Source organism: Rhinolophus sinicus, chromosome X, assembly GCF_036562045.2.
Source record: "Rhinolophus sinicus isolate RSC01 chromosome X, ASM3656204v1, whole genome shotgun sequence".
Lineage (NCBI taxonomy): Eukaryota > Metazoa > Chordata > Mammalia > Chiroptera > Rhinolophidae > Rhinolophus > Rhinolophus sinicus.
Genome location: NC_133768.1, coordinates 12,114,602 through 12,132,967, shown reverse-complemented (window position 1 = coordinate 12,132,967; position 18,366 = coordinate 12,114,602). Strand labels below are relative to the sequence as shown.

Sequence of the window (18,366 nt, the reverse complement as noted above, 5' to 3'; positions counted from 1 at the left end):
CTGGATTTATAAAATAGCCTTACTGTATCTAAATTCATAGAAATTTGATTAGATCCTAAATATATTTTCATTCAGGGTCCAAATGATAGCCATCTATTTGTGCATTTAAAAAGAAAATACAATTCATCTTTTCACTTGACATGCCTATGAAGCACCAGATAAAGTTTCCTACCTGCTTCCCCATTCGACATCTGGATCTGAACTGTAATCTGCCTTTAAATAAGAAATGAGAATTTTGATCAGGCAGCTATGCAATCTGTTCAAAGTAATCTGGGAATATTTGATTGCATAACAAATCTCCAAGTAAATTAAGTGGTGTTAAGACAGTTTAACTACCATAAAACATTTTATTATATTCTATATCCCCTTAAAAATGTATACTTTCTAATGAAGTGATGCAGCCAGAGTATTGATAAAGACAAAGCATTATATGGAAATGTCCTTGTAAAAACAAACCCTCCCTTGTTAAGGAAATCAAGGCCCCATTGTTTCTTTTGTTTCCTCTTCTAAGTGGCTGGGGTAGGAACTAGCTAACTGTTCCCCAAATCCATTTATATTTCCTCCTTGGTTCCCAGGCAAACTATATTTCCTGGCCTCCCATGTGACAGATTCCTGGCCAACGGAATGTAGGCAGGAAGTTATACCATGCTTCCCCAAAAATAAGACCTAGCCAGACCATCAGCTCTAATGCATCTTTTGGAGCAAAAATTAATATAAGACCCGGTATTGTATTGTATTATATTATATTATATTATATTATATTATATTATATTATATTATATTATATTATATTATATTATATTATATTATATTATATTATACCTGGTCTTACATTAAAATAAGACCAGGTCTTATATTAATTTTTACTCCAAAAGGCGCATTAGAACTGATGGTCCGGCTAGGTCTTATTTTCGGGGAAATACCATATAGCCCACTTCCAGGCTTGGCCTATAAAATCCTCCCACGTAATCCTCTACCATCTTCCCTCCTACATGTTGAAGATGGCGGAACTAGGTCTGCCTTGTTTCATGAACTGTGGGGCAGAGCCTCTCTCCACTCTCTCACATTTCCAACCAAATTATGAGCTTGCAGAAGGACTACATTATCTCACCCCTCATTCTTCTTAGTATCTCAGGTTTCTGAGCACAGCACACTACCAAACGTCTCCACTAAAATTTCACTATAGGTGATTATTTCTTTTTCCTTATTTTTTTTTTTTCATTTTAAAGACAAAAGAAAAAAGGAGAGGTTAAGAGCCTAGTGTGTGACATTTTTGCCCAAGAATCATCTATCCTTGCATAAATTGGGCCCATAAAATAGATGAGCTGCAGGAATAGAGAAAATGTTTAGCTATAGTAGTCTTTTTACCTGCAGGCTCTTTACTTACAACAGATCCTTCTTCAAATGAATGTGTTGGTCATGTTTTCATAGACGTAGATGCCAAGATGGGATTAAATGTGCAAGGGTTTTACTAAGAGAAATGCCTGCGAGAGAACATGGAGCATGAGCCAGGAAGGCTAGAGGGTCATCGGACCATGACGCAAGTCTGGGCTCAGGTGAAGGACAGAGGGAGAGAAGGTGGGGTGACAGTGTCCCAGTGGTCTAAAGAAGGTTTGGCAAGGCCATCAGGGAGTCCTCAAGCCAAAGTTGGCCAACAGAGGAATCCCATGTCCCTCCAGACAAAAACCTACCTTAGTATCTATACCACACATCACTGACTGGGAGCAGCCGTTGGGAGGCAAGGCCTTACGTCAAATGTGGAGATGGATTCCAGAGCCCAGCAGCTGAGGCTTCAGTCACTAATACTCCCAGCAGTTCTTCAAAGCTATTCTCATAGACTCTACAGAGTGTTTTTTAAAGGTAGCATGAGTTTATCCATCTTATCTGTATATTGTTTTGTTTCAATAGATGTTAGCCACTATGAAAACATAAAGGGTCAGGACCAGAATAAACTATTCTCAGTGATAGATCTTGTCATAAATTTTGTTTTTATCAGTCACCATCAGTCAATCACATAATGCTGCCCCATCAAATAGCAGCTTCTTAACCCAGTTAGGATTTACATTCAGCTGCTAGGTACGGAGCCTGGAGATAAAAATGGTTTAGCCCAAACCAAAAGCTTTATTTCCCTCTCATATAAAAGAAGTCTGGGTTCTGTGAGTCTCTCAGAGCTATCCAGGTCCATCCTCGTCGCTTCGGCAACACCCACACCCGCTGCCACCATGACTGAGCAGATGACCCTTCGTGGCACCCTCAAGGGCCACCACGGTTGGGTGACTCAGATCGCTACCACTCCCCAGTTCTCAGACATGATACTGTCCGCCTCCCGAGACAAAACCATCATTATGTGGAAGCTGACCAGGGATGAGACCAACTACAGCATCCCACAACGTGTTCTTCGGGGTCACTCCCATTTTGTCAGTGATGTGGTCATCTCCTCAGATGGCCAGTTTGCCCTCTCTGGCTCCTGGGATGGAACACTTCGCCTCTGGGATCTCACAACGGGCACCACCACAAGCCGATTTGTGGGCCATACCAAGGATGTGCTGAGTGTGGCTTTCTCCTCTGACAACCGGCAGATTGTCTCTGGCTCCCGAGATAAAACCATCAAGCTCTGGAATATGCTGGGTGTATGGAAATACACTGTCCAGGATGAGAACCATTCGGAGTGGGTGTCTTGCATTCGTTTCTCACCCAACAGCAGCAACCCCACCCTCGTGTCTTGCAGCTGGGACAAGCTGGTCAAGGTGTGGAACCTGGCAAACTGAAAGCTGAAGACTAATCACATTGGCCACACAGAGTACTTGAACACTGTGAATGTCTCTCCAGATGGGTCCCTCTGTGCTTCTGGAGGCAAGGACGGCCAGGCCATGCTGTGGGAACCTCAATGAAGGCAAGCACCTTTATACACTTGATGGTGGGGACATTATCAACGCCCTGTGCTTCAGCCACAACCATTACTGGCTCTGTGCTGCCACCAGCCCCAGCATCAAGATCTGGGACTTGGAGGGCAAGATCACTGTAGATGAATTGAAGCAAGAAGTTATCAGTACCAGCAGCAAAGCAGAGCCACCTCAGTGTACCTGTCTGGCCTGGTCTGCTGAGGGCCAGACTCTCTTTGCCAGCTACACAGACAACTTGGTGCGAGTGTGACAGGTGACAATCGGCACCCACTAGAAATATATGGCAGAGCTTTGGAAATAAACTGATTTTCTGAAAAATAAATAAATAAATAGATAAATAAATAAATAAATATAAAAAAATAAAAGCGGTCTGTAGTTAAGCAGTGCTGAAATAGTATGATAGCTCCATAGTGTCATCCTGGATCCAGCCACCTACTATATTTTTATTCCTTCATTCTTAGAGTATGATGACCATCCTCAAGGTCACCTCATGTTCCCTAATGGATGTTGGGGATCCAGTCATCATGTCTGTGTTCAACTCAGGATGGAGAGGAAGAAGTGAAAAGCATAAAAGACATGCTAGTTATGCACCCCTTAAGAAAAAACACAAAAAAAACTTTTGCTGGGAAATCCCACTTGTATGCTGATAATTTCAGCATACAACTCATTGGCAACACCTTGCTACACAGGAGGCCGGGAAATGCATTCTCTAAGCTGTGCAGAAAAATGCCACAACTGTTTTCATAGAGGGAGGGGATGAATGCTGGGCAGATATGCTTTGTCACAGCCTTTTCTCGGATTTGGTTCTGACAAGAAAAGTTTTAACTAAAAGAGACTGATGAGATTTTTCCTGTGCTATCAGATGAATGGATTATATTTATGAGAAACAGTGATCCAATTCAATTGCCTACCACAAATTTGCACGTATTGTTTATTTGTTGCCTTGTCCATGTAACTATTCATTTTATTCTTTTTCCTCTCTGGGCAAAAGTAAATTTTTGTAGTTTCTTTGTTTTGTTTTTGTTTTTGTTTTCATTGTATTAGTGGCCTTCTAGGCTATCTGCCCGGTCTGCAAGCTCCCAACTCTGAGAACTGCCCCTGAGTTATATTTATAACTACCTAACCTATCACTTGGCCTCTGAATATTGGGCCAACGATAGAAACTGATCCAAGCTGAGCAGCCCCATTTTTCTCTTCTGAGAATTTGGATCTGGGATCAAAATCACAAATCAGTCTCCACTGGTTATTTGAACAAAGGACATGTAAATTCAGAAATGATAGAGACAGCCATCTTCTGCCATATTTATGGGACTGCCAAGAGAGCCAGTTTTTGGACAGAGGAGGGGGAAGCAGAGATGGTGTAGCCCTTATTTTGCTGTAGCTATGTGGATCAATGCTTTCTGCAGATATTTTCCTAAATGTTACAGCCAAGTAGGTGAACTGGAAGGACCATAAATAGCTGGTATAACTAGTGTCAGATGCTTTCCAAATCACCTTTATTATTATAACCTAACCAATACAAACCCAGACCTTTGCCTCTATGGTCCTTCTGTGTGGTACACTGGAACCACTATGAAATTTGCTGTTGTTGTTGTTTTTTAATGTGTTCCCCCATCCCTATTCTCATCTCCAGTGTATATTTCTTTGACTAGGAATATGTTACTTCTTGCCAATGAGTCCTGTCTGCCATATGTTGTCACAGGTATTAAAGAATAAAGGTAGTGATAAGGGATTGGGCTATTGGTTTGCCTAATTGGATTCAATCTGAGAAATTGAGTTCAACTGGGATTCTATACTGTGCTAGATCTGGAGACTACACAGATGAATAAGACACGGACCCTGCCCAGGACTTTATAATTTGCTATCATAAATGACTCTCCACCAAAGTCCGATATTGTATATGAACATCAAGTCATATCCAACAAGAAGGAATTAAGATCTGTCCGTTGTAAGATGACTCAATAGTCTAGAGGCAAAAGGAGGGAGATGATTCTATTGATTTCTTAGAAAATGGAAACCCTTTCAAAAGTTTTTTTTTTTTTTTCCCTCTCTGACCTGTTTTTTACCTACTCCCCTCTGTTTTTTCTGCACTCAGTATATAGATAGCTCCTTTGAGGAGGGGATTAAAAAGAATGCCACACAAGGTAAACAAAAGAAAAACATCTACATATAACTACTTTTAGGTGGTTTTCAAATCAAAAAGCTCAGAATTGTGCCAGGATATGAAAATCTATAAAACTTTCAATGCAGATACAAGAAAAGAACAATAAATACTTTTTCTTAGTCTTCTCTTTTCACTCTGATTTGCCTTGCTGTTTTTGTTTCTTTTTCTTTTTTTTTAAATTGAGTTCCCTGCCTCCTGGAACTTTTTACCAGCAGGAGGGGAGAAATCATATAAATTGCTGAAAATAAATGGTAACAGTCAGTCATTTCTTTTATTATGGACCATTAGATTGGTGTATTTGCATGTATCATTAAGATTTATTGCAAATTCTCTAATGGAATGACAATACTAGAGATAGTCTGTCTAATACAATTAGAATGCAGGCTTCTGGGGTAAAATTACTACACATTTTCCTTGGAGAAGAAAAAAATGTGTATCTTCTGCCATGAAAATACCAGTGAGAATAAAGAAGCTATTCTGAATGCTTTTGTCCAATTTAACATTTTTCTATCATAACAAAATTCTTATGAATTTCACATTAACTGCTGATTTGAAGCCAGGCATCTTCCAGAGTGAATTTCTTTTTTTAATGCAGAACACAAGATAATCAAGATCAGGAACATTATCTTTTATTCCTTGACGGAAAAGGCAAATGCTTTATGGATACAATTTTCAGTGAAGGCCAATGTTATGTCTCTACAAGGAATTGGTAGGAGCAGTCACCCGAGCAATACTTCTTTCTGGTAGAGGAGAGCTGGAACTAAATATAAACTCCTAAGCGGGACAGAACAAGAGTCATGTCGTTGTTTAAAGATGCACATAGCTCCGTCCCAATCTACACATTGGTTTTCAAGAGTTTCTGGTGCCAGATTTAATTTTCACACCTCTGTTTCTCATCAATACTTGGAACTATTGTTCAAACATCCCCAATGGAAGACCTCTCCAGTGAATACCGCTCCCTTCTACTCCTTGAAATCACAGAACTTTCCCATCATCCCTTGCATTGTTGTCACAGCTCCCATGGCACCTGACTCACTCCAGGGAAACCATGTGGAAGTCAAATCTAATGGAATTCCCCATCTGGAAGAGTTTGGGGGAGTACCTCCCCAAGTTTGCAGTTTTAAACTAATTTTTAAATACTAAGCATTTTGGAGACTTTATTTTTAATTACAGTATTAATTTAAGATATTAAATATTATGCACATATTCCACAGAAAGTAGGAATAGTACAAAGAGAAGAGAGAGCTGGATTTAAAAACCAGTGGTTTTAGTATGTATTTTAACCACATGAATAATTTAAATCTTCCTCCCGGCACCGGAAAAACATTGTAGAATATTTTCCAGAGATAAATTTTGGTTATTTGAAATTTAGTGACATGATGGGTTTTAACTATATTCAAATGGATCATTAAAAATGGAGTATGGCTAACTCAGGGGATGCCAAAACGCCAGAGGAAAGAAAACATTCACAAAAAATATGTGGTTTTTTACACATACAGAAGCTTAAACTTTTTTTTTTTTTTTAGTTATACTTGAAATGCCTACGGTATACTGTATTACAGATGAGGAAATAGAGTGCGAAATTAGTGAATTGCTGAGTGGTCAACCAGTTTAAGTATATCAAATAGAATATTCACTAAACTGGTTATATAGTGTTACTTACTCTAGAGAGAGCCACTGTGGAATACATATACTTAGAAAACAATCCTACAGCATGGAAAGCTATGTTGATCAATGTTTTCTGCAGATATTTCCCCAAATGTTACATCCAAATAAATAGCCTGGGAGGATCACAGATAGCTAGTAGATCTAGTGCGAGGTACTTTCCAAACTACTCTTTATTATTATGACCTAACCAATACAATCTTAAATCTTTCCCTCTCTTGCCCTTCCATATGGCACCCTGAAATCAGCGTGCAATTTGGTTATTTTTTTAATGCCTCTCTCATCCCTACCCCACCCCCACCTCCAGTGCATATTCTCAAGTATTTGTTTACTTATTCATTTATGCATTTGTTTGCCAATCTCTGAGCAACCTGAGGACAGACACTGTATGTGGTTCATTTCAGCATCCTCAATGCCTGAGACATGGTAAGTATCCAGCATGTTTGATAACTATGAATCTCAGTCACTTATGTGGAAATCCCTGAGGCTCAAGTCTCCTCATCTATAAAGTGGGGATTAACAATCATACCTGCTTACATCATAGAGTTATTTTTAAAACCAAATAAGATTGTCAGAATATTTGGTTTTTACTACATCATTATCATCATTATTGCCATTATTATTCTCATCATGAATATTCAACCATTATCCAAGAAGAGTGATTGACTTAGTTTTCTCAGATGTATATGGCTGGATTTGAACCTGAAAGATGGAGCCTGACTCATGAGAAGAGGATAATAATGGGAGATATGTTTTCATCAGAAAATTCAAGTTAGCAGCAAGAGCCCTGTTTGTTCATATTCAGATACAGATAAACGATGAGTATGGTTCAGGAATAATTGCAGGGTATCCATGGTTACAGAAAATCTTGTCAACACCCATTGTTCTATTTATACCTTGGGAAATGTGTCATCACATTTCTATAAATAGAGTAGAAATTCATTCATTTCAATCCTGATTATGCACAAGCCTCCGATCCTCTCAGGAATAAAGGAACTTGACTCAAATGTATTGGGGGAATATGTAATTTAATGGGTGCAATGGGCCGTATGTCTGAAGAAGAGAAAACACAGCAAAAGAAGAAAGAACGTTTATAATGGGAAATGGAACTTCCTAAGATCTCCACCAGGCAACTGCTTGGGAAGAGTGGCCCTGAAAAGCTGAACAACTTTAAGTTTCTTACATTTTCTCCTGACCATTCATTCAGTTTTAGATACAAAAAGAGGACTGGAAGATTTACAATTAAATATAGCAGGAAAAATGATTTTTTTAGAAGGGCCATAAGTCAGAAAGAATGAAAGAATAGATGACAGCAAATGAGGGATTGCCATAAAATTTTGAAAGTTGGAAAGCAGATGGTTAAGTAATAACTGACTTAACATAAAGCTAAAACAAGGTCAGGTATCAGTGGCAAGAAAAAGCAATTTGAGCTGCAGAATCCCAGGAATGCTAAGAAATTGGCAGTACCAGGTACCTCTGAAGGTTGAGTGGCAGATGCCTGAAAAATAGCCATAGCTGAGGGTTCTATACTGAAAAGAGAGGAATTAATTCAGAATTACTACATCCCAAATAATGATATCCTCCTACTTGGCTCTGAGAATACCAGAAGCCACTCATCTACTTCCCAAGTAAGAGAATGATCCCTGAGAAAGCACTTACTGATATGAATATATGGGGGTCTCCAATGAAACATCCAGGCTCCCTCTTAATTACCCTACGATAAGGTCCACCCATTGTCAAGCCCCACCAATGTACACTATTTCCACTAAACTAAGCTTTTTACTGTTTCATTCTTAAACTACCAATGATTTCCATTTAAAGTATGAAACACAAAGAACAAACATATGAAAAAAAGGAACGTAGAGAAAACAGAAACAATGCAGAGAGCAGAAGAAAACTAAATTTCACTATAAGTAATATCCACAAATGATAAAAGAGATTGTATCATCCAAGAAACAAGAACAACATGCTATGCAAAAAAGAAGCAATCCAAGAAGAAATCAAGAGCGCTTTAAAATTAAAATATAACAGAGAATAAATCAATAAACATGAACTATAAGATAAAGTTGAAAAAAATTTACAGAAAGTTAAACAGACAAAAAAGAAAATGGAAAATACAAGAAAAAGAATAAGAAAATCAAACGATCATCCCAGGAGATCCAAGATTGAATCATAGACATAAGACATAAAAATGGGAGGGAGAAAACAATAAAAAAATAATTAAAATTTCCCAGAACAGAATACGGGGCCACGCTAGTGCCCAGCACCATGCCCTTGCCAAGGTATTACTGTAACATTTCAGAACACTGGATATAAGGGGAAGATTCTCAAATGTTCCAGACAGAAAAAATAGCTCACAAATAAAAACTAAAGAAACAGACTGGCTAGAAGACAATGGAGCAATATTATCAAACTTCTTTTAAAAATAGTTTCAATAAGAATTCTATATATAGCCATATTATTTTATCTGTTTTGAGGGTAGTTTAAAAATATTTTCAGACATGCAATGTCCCAAAAACATGCAAGGTCCCAAAAACCTCAGGAAGTTACTAGGATGTTGCGATATTGTGATTTATAAGAAATATTTGGTCTTCATCCTGGTCCTGGCACAGACCCTGAAATCCTTAGAATTTCCTGTGATGAGAGCAATTTAAGCGTCTTTTGTTATGTTAATGAGGTGACTTTTAAAAAGCACCAAGTATGGGGGCTGGTTGTTTCAGTCCCACCCCTCTGACCTCCTGGAAGGGGAAAGGGGCTGGAGGTTGAGTTCAATCACCAATGGACAATGATTTAATCAATCATGACTATGTAATGAAGTCTACATAAAAACCCAAAAGAATGGAGTTCAGAGAGCTTCCAGGTTGGTGAACACATGGAGAATTGGGGAGAATGGCGAGCTCAAAAAGTATGGAAGCTCAGTGCCCTTTCCCCATACCTTACCCTATCTACCTTTTCCATCTGACTGTTCCTGAGTTATATTCTTTTATAATAAATCAATAACCTATGGGCAGGCCTGGTGACTCAGGTGTTGGAGTGCCGTGCTCCTAACACCGAGGTCGCCGGTTCGATTCCCACATGGGCCAGTGAGCTGCGCCCTCTACAACTAAGATTGTGAACAACGGCTCTCCCTGGAGCTGGGCTGCGGTGAGCAGCCGGAGGTTGGCATGAGCTGCCGTGGGCTGCTGTATGCTACCGTGAGTGGCCAGCAGCCAGCATAAGTGGCTGGCAGTTGGCAAGAGCTGCTATGAACAGCCGACCGACGACCTACTGCCTCAAGCCGGGGGGAGTGCAAGGCTCATAATACCAGCCTGGGCTAGGGAGCTGTGTCCTACAACTAGACTGAGAAACAATGGCTTGAACCGGAGTGGGGGAGGGGAGGAGGAAGAAGGGGGAAAAAATAATCTAGGAAGTAAAATGGTTTTTTCTGTTCGTTTTTTTTTTTTAATTTATTGGGGTGACAATTGTTAGTAAAATTACATAGATTTCAGGTGTACAATTCTGTATTACATCATCTATAAATCCCATTGTGTGTTCACCACCCAGAGTCAGTTCTCCTTCCATCACCATATATTTGATCCCCCTTACCCTCATCTCCCACCCCCCACCCCCCTTACTCTCTGGTAACCACTAAACTATTGTCTGTGTCTATGAGTTTTTGTTTCTCATTTGTTTGTCTTGTTCTTTTGTTGTTTTTGGTTTATATACGACATGTCAGTGAAATCATATGGTTCTGTAAAATGTTTTTCTGAGTTCTGTGCGCTGCACTAGCAAACTAATCGAACCCAAGGAGGGGGGTTGTTGGTGGAGGTTAAGGGACAGTCTTGTGGGTCTGAGCCCTTAATCTAGGGAAGCTGATGCTATCTCCTGATAGAGTTGAATTGTAGGACACCCAGCCAGCGTCACAAAGAATTGCTGGGTGGTGTGGAATTCCCCACACACATTGGAATTGCTATTAGAATCCTTAGATGTGCTCTACCAAAATGAGGAAGTAAACTAAGACAGAAGATAAAGGATCAAGTGAAAAATCAAACAGATGAGAGAGAATTCTCTTTCACCAGGCCACACAGCTAAGAGAGCCACTGATTCAGATAGGATAAAGAAAATGGGGGGATAACTTTAAACAAAAAATGAAGCTGTATATTACCACTAGTATCTGATAGACTCAGAGGGGATTGATACTTCTGGCAGTGTTTGAGGGATAAATTAGGAAAAGATATATGGAAAACAAGGCCCAAAATCATGCAATTATTAGCTCCAGAGAAAATAAAAGTTTTCCAAGAAAAGAAATGCAAGAATTGTCTACTACATAGTTCATTTATGCATAATAGTTAGAAAGTCATACCATAAGCACCGAATTCTGATCTAATTTTTTTTAAATTGGTTTAATTGTAGTGTGGGATGGGATAGAGTAAGTATATATGTGCTTTGGAACTCAGTGTGAGATGGGAAGGGGAGCTAAGTGTAAGAGAATACAAAAAAATCATATAAACAGAGTCACTTTAAAATAGAGTTAGAACTCAAGGAAGGATCCAACATGGCAGAGTAGATAAACACTGTGCTGGATTCCTTCCATGAACACATTAAAATTACAACTAAATTATAGAACAGTCAACCTGGTGAACCATCTGAAGTCTAGCTGAACAGAAGTTTTATAACTAAGGATATAAAAAAGAAGCTATATGGAGACTGGCAGGAAGGCTGGAGACTCAAAGTGGGCAGGCCCCAAACTTCCATGTGGCAGATGAAAATTTGGAGGGATATTTTAGCCACAAAGGTTCCCCACGGAGGAGCAAATGACCCCATCCCCACACCAGGCTCCCCAACCTGGAGTACTGGTGCTGGGAATAGGAGCCCCCACAACATCTGCTTCTGAAAAACCATGGGGATTCCGATTATCAGGGTGAGATGAAAAGCTGCGGAAAACCCAGATGTCCTCTTAAAAGGCCCGCGGACAGACTTGCTCGCTCACAGGCACTTACCCTGGTCTCCAGCGGAGGGACAGTGACTCAGGAGGTGTCAGAGGCTTACGTGGGGCTGACTGAGGTGTGTGGTTTCAGGGGGGAGGGCTGGAGGACAGTCAGCATTTTCCCTGTGAGGACGTCCTCCCAAGCAGCTGGCAGGCAGGCGCCATCTTTCTTGTGTTGAGCCCGTCCCCTATGCTTACCAGCCAAATCTGAATCTGATTGGCCTGGTGATTTCCACAGCTCTGCCCTGCTGACTCACTGAGACCCCACCCCACCCAGCTCCATACCGCAGGAGGCTTTATTGGCAGCTGAACCTTATCAGAGCCAGCAACTAACACCAGGCAGCAGCAGGCCTCAGTGTGTCCTGACTTTTTGCAGAGCTACCCAACACTAGTACTGGTGGCAGCCGTCCTCAGTTCACAGTGTGGCATCTCCCATACACCTCTAGGTCCAGCACAGGCAGGGACCAACTACCATGTTTCCCTGAAAATAAGACCTAGTCAGACTATCAAAAATTAATATAAGACCTGATTATATTATATTATATTATATTATATTATATTATATTATATTATATTATATTAAAGACCCGGTCTTATTTTACTATAAGAAAAATAAGTAATTTACTAAATTTAGTAGTTTACTAAAATTACTATACTAATTTTACTTATATTAATTTTTGCTCCAAAAGACAAATTAGAGCTGATTGTCTGGCTAGGTCTTATTTTCAGGGAAACACAGTACCAGGTAGTCCCCAACTGGTCACAGGCAGTGGCTGACCTGGGCCTGCACCAGAGCCCCTCCTAAGAGGCCCTAGAACCAAGCAACATATTTGGAGGTTGGCTTCAGATCATAGTAGAACACTGCCCAATTAGCCGCACAAGTGGCACACCCAAAGGGTGGTCTCAACAGGCACCAGAGCCTGCTGGGGCAAATCCCACTCCATGTGGTAAGCCCCCTGCACAGTAGCCCATAAGCTGTGGACATGGCCAAACCCCATAGCCAGTCAGCCTAAGGATCAATCCCACTCACTGATATCCCAATAGCAATCAAGACTCAAATATAACAGCAAGACACACACAATCCACACAAGAGACACTCCTGGAGCACCAGGCTTAAGTGACCAGGTAGACTGTGCCACGGCCACACAGGACACCAACTACATAAGGCCACCCAGCAAGAGATATAGCAGAGCTACCTAATACATAGAAACAAACAGAGGCGGCCAAAATGAAGAAACAAAGAAATACATCCCAAATGAAAGACAGGAGAAAACTCCACAAAAAAACAACAACAACTAAATGAAATGGAGACAAGCAACCTATCAGAGACAGAATTCAAAACACTAATTATAAGGATGCTCAAGGAACTTAGTGAGAACTTCAATAAAGAGATAGCAAGCATAAAAAAAGACATAGAAACCCTAAAAAAGAACCAGTCAAAAGTGAAGAATACAATTACTGCAATGCAGAATGCACTAAAAGGAATAATCAGCAGACTAGATGAAGCAGAGGATCGAATTAGTGATTTGGAAGACAAGGTAGCAGAAAACACACAATTGGAACAGCAAAAGGAAAAAAAATGAGGATAGTTTAAGAAACCTCTGGGACATCAAGCATAACAACACTCGCATCATAGGGGTACCAAAAAGAGAAGCGAGAGAAAGTAAGAGATTAAGAACCTATTTGAAGAAATAATGACTGAAAACTTCCATAACCTGGCAAAGGGAATAGACATACAAGCCCAGGAAGCACAGAGAGTCACAAACAAGATGAACCCAAACAGGCCCACACGCAGACATATTATAATTAAAATGGCAAAAGTTAATGACAAAGAGAATCCTAAAAGCTGCAAGAGAAAGGCAATTAGTAACTTACAAGAGAGTTCCCATGAGGTTATCAGCTAATTTCTCTACAGAAACTTTGCAGGCCAGAAGGGATTGGCAGAAAATATTCAAAGTAATGAAAAGCAAGGATCTACAGCCAAGAATACTCTACCCAGCAAGGCTATCATTTAAAATCGAAGGACAAAGAGTTTCCCAGACAAGAAAAAGCTAAAGGAGTTCATCACCACCAAACCAGTATTACAAGGAACGTTAGAAGGACTTCTTTAAGATGAAAAAAAAAGAAAAAAAAGATCAAAACTATGAATAATAAAATGGCAATAGTTACACATCTATCAACAATTACTTTCCATGTAAATGGATCAAATGCTTCAATCAAAAACATAGGGTGACTCAATGGATAAAACAAAACCCTTACATATGCTGCCTATAAGAGACTCATTTCAAATGGAAAGACACTCACAGACTGAAGGTAAAGGGATGGAGAAAGATATTTCATGAAAATGAAAATGCAAAAAATCTGGAGTAGCAGTACTTACACCAGACAAAATAGACCTTAAAACAAAGGCTATAACAAGAGACAAAGTAGAACCCAGTAACCCCACTTCTGGATATTTATCTGAAGAAACCCGATATGCTACTTCGAGGGGATGTGTGCATCCATATGTTTATTGCAGCATTGTTTATAATGGCCAAGACGTGGAGGCAGCCTGGGTGTCCATCGATGGATGAATGGATGAAGAGGAGGTGGTACATATATACAATGGAATATTGCTTGGCCATGCATGGAAATGGGTTCTTGCCATCTGTGGCGGCATGAATGGACTTGCAGGGTATTGTGCTGAGTGGAGTATGTCAGACAGAGAAAGACAGGTGCAATGTGATTTCACTTATATGTGGAATTTAAACAACAAAACAGAAACACATTCATAGATACAAAGAACATTTTGATGGTTGCCAGATGAGAGGTGGGTTGAGGGGGTGGGTGAAAAAGGGGAAGGGATTAAGAAGTACAAATTGGTTGTTACACAGTAGTCATGGGGATGTAGGGTATAGCAGAAGAAATACAATCAATAATATTGTGATAACTATGTATGGTGTCAGATGGGTACTAGGTTTATCAGGGTGATAGGAAGGTGGCTGGGGGACAGGGTGAAAAAGGGGAAGGGATAAAGAAGTACAAATTGGTAGTTACAAAATAGTCAGGCGGATGTAAAGTAAATTAAAGCATAAGAAATCTAGTCAATAATATGGTCAATATAGTCAATATAGTCAGGGGGATCAATTCCTAAATTATACAAATGTCTAGCAACTATACTGTATACCCCTGAAATTAATACAAAATAATATTGAATATCAACTGTAACTGAAAAATTTTAAATGGAGGGTGGGGGGAGGGAGGTGAAAGAGAATAAGAGGTCCAAATTTCCAGGTATAAAACAAATAAGTCACGGGTATGTAATGTTCAGCGTGGGGAATATAGTCAACAATATTATGATAGGGAAGCCGCAGGGCTCAGTTGGTTAGAGCGCGAGCTCTCAACAACAAGGTTGCCGGTTCAATTCCTACATGGGATGGTGGGCTGCGCCCCCTGCAACTAAAGATTGAAAATGGCAACTGGACTTGGAGCTGAGCTGCGCCCTCCACAACTAGATTGAAGGACAACAACTTGAAGCTGATGGGCCCTGGAGAAACACACTGTTCCCCAATATTCCCCAATAAAAAAATTAGAAAAAAAAAAAAAAAAAGGAAAGAAAAGAAAAAAAAGAAATTTCCCCTCCACAAGTATTTAATAATAAAAATAATAATAATATGATGATGATGATAGTGTGGTACGGTGTCAAATGGTTGCTGGACTTATGGCTATCACTTCCTTAGGTATGTAAATGTTAAACAATTATAATGTACACCTGAAACTGTATATGTTAGCTATATTTTTTAATAAAAATCTTACAAAATAAATAAAATAACACAGTGAGAACTGCAATCCCAGAGGCTCTTCCTTGCATGTCTTACTCAAACCTGTGGAATGTTAAAACTGTGCAAAATAACCTTTGGACTGGGCCTAAAGCAGCATTGTATCCCAAACAACTGCTTGCAAAGATAACAAGAAAACAGATATTATGACTACTGGACTGAAAATCAAAAACATTTTTTAGAATTAACATCACTATGTTAGCTTATCTGCACCTATAGAAATGTATTGATATAATTATCCCCCTTCCCTTTTTCATAAAGACCCCTTGCCGTCACCTCCTAATCAGAACACTATTTGGATTTCTGCCTGAGTCAGTGCTTCCCGAATAGCTATTCTTTGTATCACAAATAAATTCTTGTTGCCTCTCACTTTGGCCTTTTATGTTTACGTTAACAAGAGTTAAATCCTCAGCCTCTATAGTAAGAAGTCAATAAATAATACAGAATTAGAAAAATATTAGAAATATCACTATTGATTTAAAATAAGGAGATAAATCCCACACAAAAAAAATAGTTAATAGAATCAAAAGTGATTGCCTAAAAGTGGGTGACATGTGGAGAAGGGTGGGAAAGAGATTATTCATTTTCATTGAAAACCTTGTAGAACCATATGAATTTGTAGAATCATGTGATAGAAATCATTTTTTTAAAAAAAAGCATTGCTGAACCTCTTCCACTTCCTCCTTCAGACCTACTCTTTGCCCTGATCCTCTCTGTTGAGTGTCCTGGTTAAGTTGATTCCTGGTGCCCATACTAATAGTTTTAGCTGAATTGGCTAAAGAGCAGTGATTGGCTAAATAGCAGAAAGAGAAGAGTTAGACTGGGACACTACTGTCACACCTCTAAGTGGGTGGATGGACCACAAAGCTTTCTCCTCTTGCCCTCCAGGGTAATGGCAGTAATAGCTCTACTGATCTATCCTTGGGTGCTGCACTCTCCTTTATGATTTTCCTCCACTCTGCCCACACCTTTGGAAAGAGTCCTTCATTAACATTCTTTTCAAACTACGGAATTTGAATGTGTCATGCATTTCCTCCCAGGACCCTGACTAATCCAGAGCTTTAGCTACATCTGCATCTCAATTAACTAGAAAATAGATGTTAATAGTTTCTTAACTTTTAATACCATTAACAATTTATCATAATAATAACAATATTTAAATAACACATGCACATCTCTCTTCATTATAAACCTCTACAGCCATATTTTTAAGACTTATTTTTTAGAGTAGTTATAAATTCACAGCAAATTTGAGAAGGTACAGAGGTTTCCCATATACCCCTGTCCCCCCCACACACACACAGCCTCCCTCATGATCAACATCCCCACCAGAGTGGGGACATTTGTTACAGTTGATGAACCTACATTGACACGTCATAATCACCCAGAGCCCACAGTTTCCATTAGGGCTCACTCTTGGTGTTGTACGTCCTATGTATAATGACATGTATCCATCTTTATAGTATCATATAGAGTATTTTCACTGCCCTAAAAATCCTCTGTGCTGTACCTATTCATCCCTCCCCTGCCAACCTCTGGCAATCACTGACTGATCTTTCTACTGTATCCATAGCTTTGCCTTTTCAAGAATGCCATATATAGTCTTACGCCACATAATGACATTTTGGTCAACAACAGACTACATATGCAACTGCAGTACCATAAGATTATAACAGAGTTGAAAAATTCCTGTCACCTAGTGACTTGGTAGCCATCGTAATGTCGTAGCGCAATGCATTGCTCACGTGTTTGTGATGATGCGGGTGTAAGCAAACCTACTGCACTGCCAGTGGTATAAAAGCATAGCACATACAATTATGTACAGTGCATAATACTTGATAATCATAATAAATGACAATGTTACGGGTTTATGTATTGACTATACTATACTTTTTATCATTATTTTATGGTGTACCCTTCCTACTTATTAAAAAACAAAGTTTGCTATAGAAGAGTATGCCATGTTACACTGGCAGCAGCCTCATACATCTTATGTTTACTGGGTCTCTTGATGGCATCATTTTCTCTTGTGCTTGATTCAATCTCATGTTTTGTGCAGTAACATTCTGTCAGGCTTGTAGCCTAGGAGCTATACCATATAGCCTACGTATGTAGTAGGTGATACTATCTAGGTTTGTGTGAGTACACACTATGATATTCTCAGAGGACGAAATGGCCTAACGACGCATTTCTCAGAATATATCCCCATTGCTCAGTGGCGTAGTTGGAATCATACAGTATGTAGTTCATGTTGGGCATTTTTGTTGTTGTTCATTCATTTATTTTGTTCTTTAGATTCCACATACGACTATAAGTGAGATTATATGGTATTTGTGTTTGTCAGTCTGACTTATTTCACTTAGCATAATACCCTCTAGGTCCATCCATGTTGTTACAAGTGGTAGGATTTCATTCCTTTTTATGGCTGAGTAATAGTCCATTGTATATATGTACTACCTCTTCTTTATCCAATCATCTGTTGATGGGCACTTGTGTTGCTTCCATATCTTGGCTATTGTAAATAGCGCTGCAGTAAACACAGGGGTGCATATATCTTTTTTAACTAGTGTTTTGGATTTCTTCAGATAAATACCCAGGAGTGGAATTGCTGGGGCATAGTAGTTCTATTTTCACTTTTTTGAGGAACCTCCACACTGCCTTCCATAGCGGCTGTACCATTCTGCAATCCCACCAACAATGCAGGAGCGTTTCCTTTTCTCCACATTTTCTTTTTCTTTTTTTTTAAAGATTTTGTTGGGGAAGGGGAACAGGACTTTATTGGGGAACAGTGTGTACTTCCAGGACTTTTTTCCAAGCCAAGTTGTTGTCCTTTCAGTCTTAGTTGTGGAG

The 18,366-nt window shown here is 39.5% G+C and overlaps 1 pseudogene across 1 annotated transcript; it reads left to right on the top strand.

Moving 5' to 3' along the window:
• The first annotated feature begins 2,187 nt into the window (after positions 1 to 2,187).
• Positions 2,188 to 3,177, top strand: LOC109454996 (small ribosomal subunit protein RACK1; annotated as a pseudogene). The gene has a single exon (XR_002138548.2). The product of XR_002138548.2 is annotated as a small ribosomal subunit protein RACK1 (transcript).
• Positions 3,178 to 18,366: the final 15,189 nt, after the last annotated feature.